The sequence below is a fragment of the Orbicella franksi genome, chromosome 14 (genome assembly GCF_964199315.1).
Source record: "Orbicella franksi chromosome 14, jaOrbFran1.1, whole genome shotgun sequence".
NCBI lineage: Eukaryota > Metazoa > Cnidaria > Anthozoa > Scleractinia > Merulinidae > Orbicella > Orbicella franksi.
This window is the reverse complement of record NC_138158.1, coordinates 502,432-515,481: the sequence shown is the minus strand read 5'-3', so window position 1 is coordinate 515,481 and position 13,050 is coordinate 502,432. Positions and strand designations below refer to the sequence as shown.

The 13,050-nt window shown below is 39.1% G+C and overlaps 2 protein-coding genes across 3 annotated transcripts in view; both read left to right on the top strand.

Moving 5' to 3' along the window:
- LOC145468404 (uncharacterized) overlaps window positions 1-13,050 on the top strand; it is a 37,814-nt gene that overhangs the window by 5,165 nt on the left and 19,599 nt on the right. The gene's annotated exons all lie outside the window — the stretch shown is intronic.
- Window positions 826-13,050, top strand: part of LOC145468406 (uncharacterized) — a 116,004-nt gene continuing 103,779 nt past the window's right edge. The window contains exons 1-4 of one of the 2 annotated variants that reach the window (XR_014042188.1): window positions 826-1,192; window positions 1,969-2,109; window positions 3,532-3,631; window positions 10,327-10,487. The gene's annotated coding sequence lies outside the window, so the exon portion shown is untranslated. Of the gene's footprint in view, window positions 1,193-1,968; window positions 2,110-3,222; window positions 3,450-3,531; window positions 3,632-10,326; window positions 10,488-13,050 lie in introns of those variants that run through there. The other variant, XR_014042189.1, reaches the window with a different exon arrangement.

The following is a 13,050-nucleotide window of genomic DNA, read 5'->3' as shown; positions in this document are numbered from 1 at the left end:
AAGAGCTGCTCTGGCATTTTTGCCCAGAGCATGAAAAGTCTAATTTATCAAATGTTAGTTCATGCAAGGAACTATGAACTGAGCAGGAATACATTTGATTCTTATTATTCCATCCTTGAAGAGTGTAGTTGAAGAACTGGTGCAGGAGATGGAATCACTTAGCTGAACGGAGTATTATACAGTCCGCATTTAAGATTTCTTTTCAAGAACACTCTTCTGATAAAAAATAGTACAATGTACCTTGCACACTTTTGACACTTAATGTATTCACTTGTAGTGATGTAGTCACTAATTTGGGATAAAGTGGTCCATGTTTGATGTGCAGTATGTTGTATTCTTGGGCAAGACAGTTCTCTACAGTTGAATTGTTGGGGCAATGTGACAAAGGTTAAATTTGTTGGACATGAACATTATTCAGAATGACTGCCTCCACCAAACCATGCTTTTTCTAAGCATACATGCTGACCAGCGTTGTTGTGTTGTGTTGCGATCTGGACACTGTTTATTACCAGCCTTATGCAATTTTATATTCAGAAAATATGTAAAGTTCAATAAAGGATAGAGGTGAAGCGAAGATGGCCAATGATAAAGTCATGTCGATTTTATAAACTACATGAATGCATAGTTTATATTGGTAATTAGGTGGCTGTGTTTTCTTGAGCAATATGAAATGAACCCAAAAACTTCATAATCTATGTCAAAACTAATGTCATAATTGTATGATTTGTGTATAGTGGAGATGAGCTGTTACTCGCAGTGATGATCTTCAATGGAGTGTGTGGGATTGCTCAGCTGTTTCACATTTAAAGAAAGGGTAGAGTTCTGCATTCAGTCACTAGCATGTGAGATTGTAACTGTTTTCCTGTCATGGACTTTTGTTTTTATGAGATAGTGTAAGGGGAAGTAAGAAGCTGACAAAAGGTGTTGTAGCAAATTGATAGGTTTTTGTTGTTGTTATTCTTATGGCTGTCATCAAGTCCTTAGGCTAAGTCACCTGTTACCGTGATCCTTGTGCCTGTAACAATAATGGTGCCTCGTGCAGGTGAATCATGTCTTTGTGATTTTATTGTAGCACTTTGAAGTTTCTATCAGTTTTGTGGCAGTTTTGCATGGGTAAAGTCAACTGATTTTTTTCTCTCGTAAGCAGATTGATGAATTGCCCAAACTGACAGGTCCATTGAGACAAATGCAGGTAGGAATTGTAGAATTAGATGTTCAAATCACATATCAATTACTCTTGACTCGATGTCTGTTTTGTCATTTCTGTTTGCCTCTCTGGCTATTTATCTGTCTGTCTGTCTGTCTGTCTGTCTGTCTGTCTGTCAGACTGCCATCTGGTGGTGCTGATCTAGTATGGCTTTACAATAGTCTACAGGTGTAGATGTTAATAATTATCTTAGCCTGTTTGTCAGTTACTCATGTAGATACATGTAGTTATACATTTGGCCAGACAGACGAATACACAGGCCGACAGACAGGCCGACAGACAGGCCGACAGACAGGCCGACAGACAGGCAGACTTATAGACAGTCCATCATTCAGTCAGTTGCTTTGGTTTTGATCAGCCCCATAGTCAGTGAGACAATGACTCATCCTGCTAGTCAGTTAGTGTTTTGTCAGATTAGAGAGTTAGTTGTTTGAGTGATGATCAGTCTGTGAGTCAGATAAACAGTCAGTCTGTTCATCTGTCGGTCGGTCAGTCAGTCAGTCAGTCAGTCGGTTGGTCAGTCAGTCAGTTGTTCAGTCATACATTTGGTTGGTAAGTTAGTCAGTTAATCGGTCAGTCAGTTAGTCAGTCAGTCAGTCAGCCAGTCAATCAGGCAGATCATTGATCAGTCAATAATGGATGAATCAACTTGTTGAAGTATTGATACACGTATGTTGCAGACACTGTTCATTTTGCCCTCATTGCAGTACATTAAGTACATTTGTTTCATTCCAATCCTAACATTGTCTTTTTTTTTCAAGAATCTGCTCGGCGTATTGGAAAGGTTTCAGAAGAAGCTAAGCTTGAAATTGATGAAATTGAAACCTAGGTGGGGTCCTATTAACCACATATTGTGAATATGGTATTTCACTGGACAAATGGAGCATCATTTTCACCACAAGGTAATGATTCTTACAAAAATCTTCTGTTTAGAACTGCTGATTGTGTGAGTCCATGAGCACATTAGATCCTTTATTAACTGACCCCACAACCTTTGTAGCTTTGAAAACTGTTGCTTTAAAATATAGGTTGATTGATTGATTGATAAAAGCATTGGTGGAAAGTGCAGAAGATAGTCTAGAGTCTTTAAGAGGTGGCTTCGAGAATGCCTTCTGTTGCTAAGCGTAAGACTGAAGTGAACAGACGTGGTTAAGAATGGCAATGTACTGCTCATTTTAGAGGACAGCAGAGGGGATTTTCAAGCAATGTGGTGTAATTTTTCGAATCAATAGCAACTTAGTTATGTGAACAAATTAAACTTTGTGGAATCGGAAGTGTAGCTGCTCTCATAAATTTCTAATTCTATTTGTTGTCATAGTGTAACAGCTGTTGTTGTTTTGAGGCGAGGGGGACTGTTTCTGTTGTTTGTTTTATTGTTCTCTCAAAGGGTATCAAGCCATTGGTTTGAGACCTTGCAAGTAGCTACTACATGACCCTGTGAAATCGTCCATTTCTGTAGAATCTCTATATTTGAGTTTGCTTAAGTTATAGGGGAAGCTAAAAGACATTGAGTGTGGTTCAATGTGGGAGGGACATTTCTTTCAATGTTTTAGTACACAATTCCATACTATTTGTATGAGATGTCATACCAAAATGATTTGGGATGTAGCTAAGAGCCGGCTTGAGCTTATTTCACCACCTGAAAGAAGGCTTATGAACACCTGGAATTTCACTAGAAATAACGATGTGGGTTAACTTTTAACTTGATCTTCAGTTCTCTTGCTTCCATCACCTAATTTGTGTAGATTGTTTAAGCTTACATGTAAACTGTTTCTTGCAATTTAGGTGATGAGGGAGTCTATAGAAAAGCAAAAAATGCTTGAATCTGTAGATCCCTAACTAGAAATAAGGAGCCAAAAATTTAAGCCTAGACTTGTTAATGAGCCAGCTTGGTTATTTCTTAGCTACATCTCTGAGTGCAGAACCAACATTGAAATATTGTATGCTGTGATGGTAAAAGCTAACATGGCTGGGAAAGTAAAGGCTGAATAGGTTAAATCCCCATATCAAGCTGGACATAATTAGTTAATTGACTCCTATTCTGGGCCCTGCCTGAGACGAGAGAGAAATTTTTGTACAAAATTTAATATAGAATTTTACAGTTCCAGATTTACTCGCCCCAAGGAAAGTTGTTGGAAATTCTAAGGAGGAGGAGGGTTTTCAAAAGCAAACATGTTCAAAGCAAAGTATGAAGCTAAGCTGGAATTTCCATTGGAGCTGGAAGTTTCAAAACAAAAACCCTGTAAGAGGCAAATGGGCATTTTCTGGAACAACACAATTTCATTTTTTAGCTAAATCCGTATGCTGTTCTTTTTTTTTTTCAGGCAAAGAAGCTGGATGATAAAGTTTAAACTGACAATATTCCCAAAAGGCACAGCCATGAGCAAGTGAACAGATGGACTGAAGGAGGGCAAAGATGAACAGGTGAGCTTTAGTTCAAGTAACAGTTGCTTTGGATTGTTGCAATGCTGTAATCTACCCTTCGAAGAATTATATTCTTGTGGAACTTAGAATTCAAGAAAATCCTTCAAATTGCCCAGGTTATTCATTTTTTTTGTAGTATTAGTAGTAATGTAGGCTGAATTTCAACAATCTCCTTGAGTTGCACACTCCAGAAAAGAACACTAATGCCATCTGGCCATGTCATGTCACTGTTTGCTTTGATTATGCATTAAGTTAAACAAGTTAAGGCCTGCATTCAGTTTTTGAGGGCAAGATCACTTGAAGAAAGATTATACTAGGTGCAAAATTTTTTTACTGTCAAGTTAATCTGAGCTAACTGACTTGAAATGTGTGAGCTTATAATCAATTTCCAGCAACATTCTTAATGGTACTGTCCTGCTTTATGCTAGAGGAGTTCAAGATAATTTACGGCTCCAAAAAAATATACTTTTGATTGAAACCATTCTAGTCTGCAACAAAGGTAGCACGGAATGCAATAACAATATAGAATTAATGAAATGAAATGATACTGATTCGAAATGGACCTAATAGGAGCAAAAAAAGGCTGTCTTGATGTCTGATGACTATTCTAAAGTTGTGCACCATGTCCACGAATGTCATTATCAGATGGACTTTGACAACGTCCGATAACTTTAGGGAGAGACCCTTAGTTCTTTGAAGAGGTGGAGGGGAGGGGGTGGTGGCCAAGTTTTTTGGGCATGATTTTTTTCTCTCCCTTAGGTTGTACATGATGTTTTTTTTTGGCTGGCAAAAAATTTTTTTAGCATCAAAAATAGGACCCAGATAGTAGAAAGCACGTACTCGATTTTTTTTTGCCATAGCTCCCCTTGCGCGATTTTTTGAGTTATTATTTTTTTTGTAAAAAAAAAAATACCTCTTAGTCGGCGCGTCGGGGTATATTATGGACGGGTCAATGGATGAGTGAGTGAGTGAGTGAGTGAGTGAGTGCGTGCGTGCGTACGTGCGTGGTATGTATGCGTGCGTGCGTGAGTGAGTGAGTGAGTGAGTGAGTGATCTATGTATGTCACACCAATCAGATTGGCTCTACTATAAACAGCCAATCAAATTTCTTGTTGTAAAGGTAAATGGTATGTGAGAAGATTTGATCCCGATACAGTTTTACAACGGCCATATTTATTCTTCTATAAAAGAGGAGGAAGTATTGATATATTGGGCTTACTTCGACATTTTCTGTGGGTTAGGTTAGGATTTTGTGGGCGGGTTTGATAGTCATTTGCAACTGGATAATCAGTCAAAGAAACATAGTGTTTGGCATATAACTACGAGCATGGAATAAAGGTTGAGCGTTTCCCATCATATAAGTTTTTGAATTGAGTCTACTATGTTTAAGATCTGATGTGAATGAAAAACAAGTTGATGTGGTTTCTATGATAGGATCAATTGTATTTTAGGTTCAAATCGTTTGCGTGTTGTATTGATACCGAAATATTGCTGCAGAGTCCGTAATGAATGTGCCAGGCGTGTCGTCAATTTCAGCATCCATTAAGTTTCACTGTGAAAAGCGAAGAGACTACGATTAATTTCGTCAAGAGAACAAAAAGGTGTTATTCTGTTTAATACGACTTTACAATTATAATGGGTTCTTGTTTGGTACTGGAATGAGAAGGTACGTTTTAATGAAACTAAATCTCTTCCCTTCAATGTTATCAGGGTTTTCGCTTATTCACATTAATAACCAACACGAATTTTAGTTGAAGAAAAAGCAAATTATTTTTGTTCAAGATAAGTTAAGTGAGGTATATGAAGTCTTGAGCGTTTTATTTTAATAAACACAAGGACTGCGGTAATTGAAAAATAAAGACTGAGGTGTATTTTGCCGGTTTGTGATTTTTAGTCCGGTTTGGAGCGGAGTGTGACAGTTACAAACATACATTGGGTTGTTTTAGAGTAGATATTGTTCAGTGTGATGATGGCTAGTTATGAACGAGATAAGCCTTGTGTTTTGAAACAGTCCACGAGTTAATAGTGTGCAAATGGCACGAGATATTTTTATTTTTAGTTACAAAGGTAACTTGATACTTTTGTTTTTCACAAGGAGTAAATTCAATTAGAGGTCACGAATTGTCCCTTCTAGTTCTTAGGACATGTTTTAGAGGAGACGAGACTATTTAGATCTGAAACAGTTCTAACGTTTACAATAGTAAGTGCAGGTAACGATTGTTTTGTTCTTGTTGCATGCAAATATATTTTATTTGATGGGTATTTTATGACATTCTTCTCAGTCCGATATCTTTAAAGTGCACCTAACCCCCAAAATTTTTTTTCGCTAGAACGAATCTACTTATTATTTGAAATAGTTCTGCGAAAAAAATTTTGAATTCCGTTAAATCCTCGATTTTCTGTGCCACGACGAAGTCTCGAAAATAGCTCCAAAACACCGCCATTTTGTTTCACGACCGAGTTTGAGGAGAATGGGTCCAGCGGCTCTTGTGACGTCTACCCAGGAAGATTGGATATCTCATTTCCTCTCATTTCCTTCAGGATGGTGCAATACACATTCGAAAAGTGCGCAGAAAACGCCTTCCAGAGGTGCTATCGGCTGTTGCAGCAATATTCCAGATTTAAAGAAAGATATACTGTACAATTTACTGACGATGATCGGCTAATGGTGCAATAAAGACGTAAACGATGGTTGATTTTGTCGAACCGAAACAAGCGAACTGAATCTGTGAGAACCACTGAAGAACTCTCACTGGAATTTGTTCCGCAGACTTTCGAACGCTATTTTCATAAATTTTCTGCTTAAAGCTAACCAGAAATTTGTATAAATACTACCTACAACCTATATCTTGCAATCCCGCAATATTTATAACATAACCGGCAAAGTTGTGTGATCCGGTCATGATCAAGAAGCGTTATACTGATATGTAAATAGATCGCAACTGTACGCCGCTAGCCAACACTTATTTCTCTTTCGATTTAGATGAAAGTCGAAGATTAATCCTCTAGAATTACATAACAAAATTGTTAGACTCACAGAGTTTTTCGAAGGTTTGGAAATCAGCAGTGCGACAAAGATTCTGTGCAATAGCGTCGAAAATATGACCGCGTAACATTATCTGCGGACCGCTTAGGGAACACATCCTTTTCGCTTATCCGACGAATTTCACTGCAAACTTTGAGAACAATTTACATTGGTTATTTGGAGTTACGACTTAAAACGTGTGACAATGTGAAATCGGTAACTGTATGAAATGTTTCCTTCCGCCTTGCTTCCCGCAGCTTCAAAAATACAGGTCCAAACAATACGATTTTCAATCGATCGAAGCCAATGTTTTGGAGGTCATCAAGTCTCGAAAACTGCAACACGTACGTCGTTCTTATAAACATGAAGCATTCAACTGAAAGTAAAACACAAACTGGATTTAACAGAACCTTGACAAAATACATTCTCGGTAAGGACAAATGTAAACGGGCTATAAACACGCGTGGGAATCTTATGTTTAGTTGACGAAATTACCATCCAAAGCAGTCCTTGAGTTTTCTTTCCTGCTTTTCGTTTGCCTGCTCCTCCACTTCGTATCTAGCTTTCCATTCCTAATATACAAGCAGCTCGTCCGCAAAGACGTCTTCCCCGTCGTCGCTTGCAATATTGTAAATTGCTCTCAAAGCTCTAAGCAGTGAGTTCACAGTTGTCGAATGTGCTCGATCGAAGTTTATTTCGGAGCCTTCCGAATCGAAACTTAACTCTGACTCCAGTGACGAAAAAGAAATGATTCTGAGACAAAACTTGGACGTTTTAGTCCCAAAATACATCGGAACGATTAGTTTTGCGTTCTATTTTCTCGCGCAAATACAGAGAGTTGACTGAGGCGCTATTGTGTTTGGTTCCTGGGTAGACGTCATCATGTACCGCCGCCCCAGACTCCCTAAAACGCGGTCGTGAAACACTTACTCGCGACTTTGAAAGGGCATAGAAAATCGAGGATTCAACCAAATTCAAAAATTTCTTCGGCCAAATGCTTCAAATAAAGTCTAGATTTGTTTTAGCGAAAAAATATTTTGGGGTTAGGTGCACTTTAAAGGTAAAAAGTGTGAAAACTGTTCAAATGTTCTTTCAAAAATGCGTGGCACCAAGTTAAAGTACAATTTAATTAAATCAGACTTTCAACGTGTCAGAGAGGTTTTTTTCTCTTTCTTTCTATTTTCGGTGAAGTAGTGTTGTTGCGTTGTGTCGTGTAAAAGGATAAACTTACGACTCGTATAAAATGCGAAAAGTTCTCTTAACTTGGGTATTTTTGAGCAAAAATCCTTCTTGGGGGTTGGAAGGGCTATGTGATCGGTGAGTGAGGGAGTTATGCGTGTGCCCGTGTCACACCAATCACAGTGTGGGTTGTATCAAAGAGCGAATCAAATTGCTTGTTAGAAAATAAGATGGTATCTTCATTAATCTGGAGACGTGTCAGATTACTGTAGTTTGTTCAGTCAAACATTTTATGGCTTACTATTTAGTTATCTGACCATTACCGATGTAACATCGTATGTACATCATAAATTCCCAGTTTCTTTCTTGCTGTACATTGCAACCAAAAAAAACTTGTCAAATTAACTAAATCAGTACTGTAAACAGTTCCATGAATGCCCTCCTATCTCCAAGACGTCACAAAAAAATAATTCTTGCACGCCTTGCGTGCCTATGTTTTTCCAGCAGTTTTTGTTTCGTTTCCTCAGAAACGAAACGGGATTGTTTTCAGTTCAGGGGTGAACTATTTACATAGTGATTTGTAATATCCAGTCAGATTAAAGTTCATAATTGTTAATGTAAATACGGCAGTTAAATGAATTTGCTTTCCATGAGTTCTCGTAGCTCAGTAGATATAGCGCCCGCCTTGTGTTCCGGAGGTCATGGGTTCGATTCCTGTCGGGGACTCAGAATTTTTCTTTGTCCCATACTCGTGTCATGTTGATTAATTCACCTTCACATTTCATTACCGAGCTTAAAATTCACCATCTTTATTAACTTATCACTATTTTTATAATAGTTTTTAATTAGTTTTAATCAGTATTTAATTTGTGATTTTTACCTGATATTAGCGTTGTTTAGTTGTTAGCTTCTCATTAGTTATTAGGTGGAATACCTGTAAACTAGCCCTAAAGCTAAGCGTATATCCACGTTAAATAAAGCATTCATTCATTCATTTATTCATTCATTCAAGTAGAGACACCGCCACACTACGCGATTTGTCCACCAATGCGATATTTTAAGCCGATGGAAGCAGTTAGTTTTGTTTAGTTCAACAAAGAAATGGTACTGTTTTCCGTTTCAGAGTGATTTATTGACATAGTGGGTATGAATGTTATCAGGGTAAACGCTTGTAATTCACAAGGCAAACATGTTCAGCAAAAGTAACTTCTCGAAACTAAATTTTATCAGTTCGTGACACGGAAAGAAAAGGAAATTAAAATGTCATGCAGGTAGAAATAATTGGCGACTTAAATGTTCCTAAGTCTTACTGAAGTGATGTATTTTAGAGAAACGAAGATATCTGTTTCCGTGCTTGATTTAAATGTGATTAAGATCACAACCACGGCGACATAATTTTGGTCAATCAGAACACGTGTCAGGAATAACAATCCCGCCCCTTTTCTGTGGCTGCTTACGGGAAAAGAACATACATTTAATTTGGTGCGTTTGGACGATACTACAGATACAATATAGTGTGGAAGGTAACTAATTCATCATATTGCAATTTAATTAACCTTGGTATATTGCAAAATAGGCACAATATGGCTGTTTTATGAGGTGTTCTTCATATCGTAGGTGTTGACAATTTCCAGATTTAGTTGAATTTCTCTAATTTTCCGCCACAATTCCAGTAGCTTTACTCCTTAGAGCGCGCTTTTAAAAAATAAGAAAATTTGTATTTCGACATACCGCTGCATTTCAAGAGCTGGTTTCCATGAAAACACCGATAGCATTTGTATTTTAGCTTCATAATATTTAAGCGAAAGTGGAGGAATAATTGCACAGCTGTCGTCACACATGAGGCATCCTCTTTGAAAAAAAAATATATTGCGTCACTGACAACGAAACGTAGAGTACCGCATCCATTCGAATAAAGGACTGCTCGGCACAGAAATGGAAAAATTATACGTCAGATGCTTTTGCCTCTTAGCTTTATTTGGCCTCACACACAATACTTTGACTTTCTGAAAAATTTGGCAGGGCTGTGCGGCCCGCTTCCCAAAGCACTTACCCTATTAAGACCAACGTCTGCGATTTATCTAACCTATTTATGGCCTGACCCTTAAATTAATACCCTGTTTCAGACCTGCCGTAGTTCTCTTGTTCAGAATGATGTTAGAGGTATTGTGAATGGTCGTATCAACAATGATGAAAAGAGTAGCTTCTTCTAAAAAAACATACCTAATTCAAGACTAGAGTGCAAAAACCATACCCAGTTTGAGACCAAAATGACCAATATCGATACCCTACTTCTGACTAAAATGTCTTAAAAAACATGTCCCTCTGTCGCTGGACACACCTATATAGCCGATATAAGGGGGCACCCCCCTCCGTAGGGCAGAGTCAAAGTGAAGTATCACAAGTAAATACATTTCGAAGCGCGTTGACTGTAATAACTGATACATGTGTAGACAACTTAAATTAATTAGCCCTTTCTCTTTTACAATAGGTTCAGTACTAAACCTCGCCTGCACGAAAAACTCCAGGCTCTGGCAACTGAGCAGATCAGTGCAGGGCACGAAGTTCCCGGTGTTGTGGTCTGCTCTCTGCCCATTGTGCTGTTGAAATGCTCGGAGACATTAGCTGTTAAAGCTACTCTACAATCCGAGGGTAAATAAAGTATACTACTACTACTAGTGCGGTGCAAAGCGACGCATTAGCACATATCCCCCTCACCCCAGGACTTCTCATGCACAAGATATCAAAAGCCCGGCCTTTCTCAGACTTTGAATATCTTTGCGGAAACGAAACAATATTTCTTTCTGAGAAATAGCTTCTTGTTGCTTCTAAGTAAACGTTCAAAAATTTTTCCTCTGTTCATTTCACAGAGAACCATAGTCTTCTCGAATTAGTTTAGAATTCCCAGCGCTGGGAAATATCACCCAAGTTCCTGGAAATAATGCCAAAGCTTTCAAAATAACGCTGCACGCAGGCCGGTCACGGCCACTTTCTAGGGAGTTAATATGTCGGCCAGATTGCTCCTAAGTAAGCCTTCCAAAATATTTCCTCTGTCCATTTCACTGCAATCCAAAGTCTTCTCGAGTTAGTTTAGAGTCCTTAGGGCTTTTGAATATCACCCAAGAGTCTGGAAATCGGCCCAAAGTTGGTCAAAATCACCCTGCGCGTAGGGCGGTCTCGGCCATTTTCTAGTCATAGTCACTAAGGGAGTTAATATGTCGGCCAGAATACTCCTAAGTAAGCGTTCAAAAATATTTCCTCTGTCCTTTTCACTGAAAACCAAAGTCTTCTCGAATTGGTGTAGAGTCTTTGGGGCTGGGAAATATCGCCCAAGTTGCTGGAAATCGGCCCAAAGTTGGTCAAAATGGCCCTGCGCGTAGGGCGGTCTCGGCCACTTTCTAGTCATAGTCACTAAGAGAGTTAATATGTAGGCCAGATTGCTCCTAAGTAAGCGTTAAAAATTTTTTCCTCTGTTCGTTTTACTGAAAACCAAAGCGTTGTCAAATTAGTTTAGAGTCCCTAGGAATGACAAATATCGCCTAAGTTCCTGGAAATTGGCCCAAAGCTGGTCAAAATCACGCTGCGCGTTGGCCGGTCTCGGCCACTTTCTATTCATAGTCACTAAGGGAGTTAATATGTCGCCCAGATTGGGCATAAGTAAGCGTTCAAAAAATTTTCCTCTGTCCATTTCACAGAAAACCAAAGTCTTCTACAATTAGGTTAGAGTCCCTATCACTGTTAAATATCGCCCAAGTTGCTGAAAATCGGCCTAAAGCTGGTCAAAATCACGCTGCGCGCAGGCTGGTCTCGGCCACTTTCTAGTCATAGTCGCTAAGGGAGTTGATATGTCGGCTAGATTGCTCCTAAGTAAGCGTTGAAAAATTTTTCTTCTCTTCACTTTACTTAAAACCAAAGTCTCCCCGAATTAGTTCAGAGTCCCTAGGGCTGGGAAATATCGCCCAAGTTGCTGGAAATCGGCTGAAAGCTAGTCAAAATCACGCTGCGCGTTATTCGGTCTCGGCCACCTGCCAGTCATAGTCACTAAGGGAGTTAATATGTCGGCCAGATTACTCTGAAGTAAGCGTTCAAAAATTTTTTCTCTCTCCATTTCGCTGAAAACTAAAGTCTTCTTGAATTAGTTTAGAGTCCTTTCGGCTGGGAAATATTGCCCAAGTTCCTCCAAATCGACCTAAAGTTAATCAAAATCACGCTGCACGTAGGCAGGTCTCGGCCACTTTCTAGTCATAGTTACTAGGGGACTTAATAAGTCTGCCAGATTGCTCTTAAGTGAGCGTTCAAAAATTTTTCCTCCGTCCATTTCACAGAAAACCAAAGTCTTCTCGAATTAGTTTAGGCTTCCTAAGACTGGGAAATATCACCAAACTTCCTGAAAATAATGCCAAAACTGTAAAAATCACCCTGCGTATAAGCCGGTTGGGACCATCTTCTCGTCATAGCCACTAACGGAGTTAATATGTCGGCCAGATTGCTCCTAAGTAAGCGTTCAAACATATTTCCTCTGTCCATTTCACTGAAAACCAAAGTCTTCTCGAATTAGTTTAAAGTTCCTGGGCCTGGGTAATATCGCCCAAGATCCTGAAAATTCGTACATAGCTGGTCAAAATCAACCTGCGCGTAGCCCGGTCGCGGCCACTTTCTAGTCATAGTCACTAAGGGAGTTAATGTTTTGGCCAGATTACTCCTAATTATGCCTTTAAAAATATTTCTTCTGTCCATTTCACTGAAATCCAAAGTCTTCTCAAATTAGTTTAGAGTCCCTTCAGCTGGGAAATATCGCCCAACTTCTGGGAAATCGGCTCAAAGCTGCTCAAAATAAGTCTGTGCGTTGACCGGTCGTGGCCACTTTCTACTCATAGTCACTAGGAGAGTTAATATATCGGCTAAATTGCTCCTACGTAAACGTTCAAAAATTTTTCCTCTGTCCATTTCACAGAGAACCATAGTCTTCTCGAATTAGTTTAGAATTCCCAGCGCTGGCAAATATCACCCAAGTTCCTGGAAATAATGCCAAAGCTGTCAAAATAACGCTGCACGCAGGCCGGTCGCGGCCACTTTCTAGTCATAGCCACTAAGGGAGTTAACATGTCGGCCAGATTGCTCCTAAGTAAACCTTCCAAAATATTTCCTCTGTCCATTTTACTGAAATCCAAAGTCTTCTCGAGTTACTTTAGGGTCGTTAGGGCTTTTCAATATC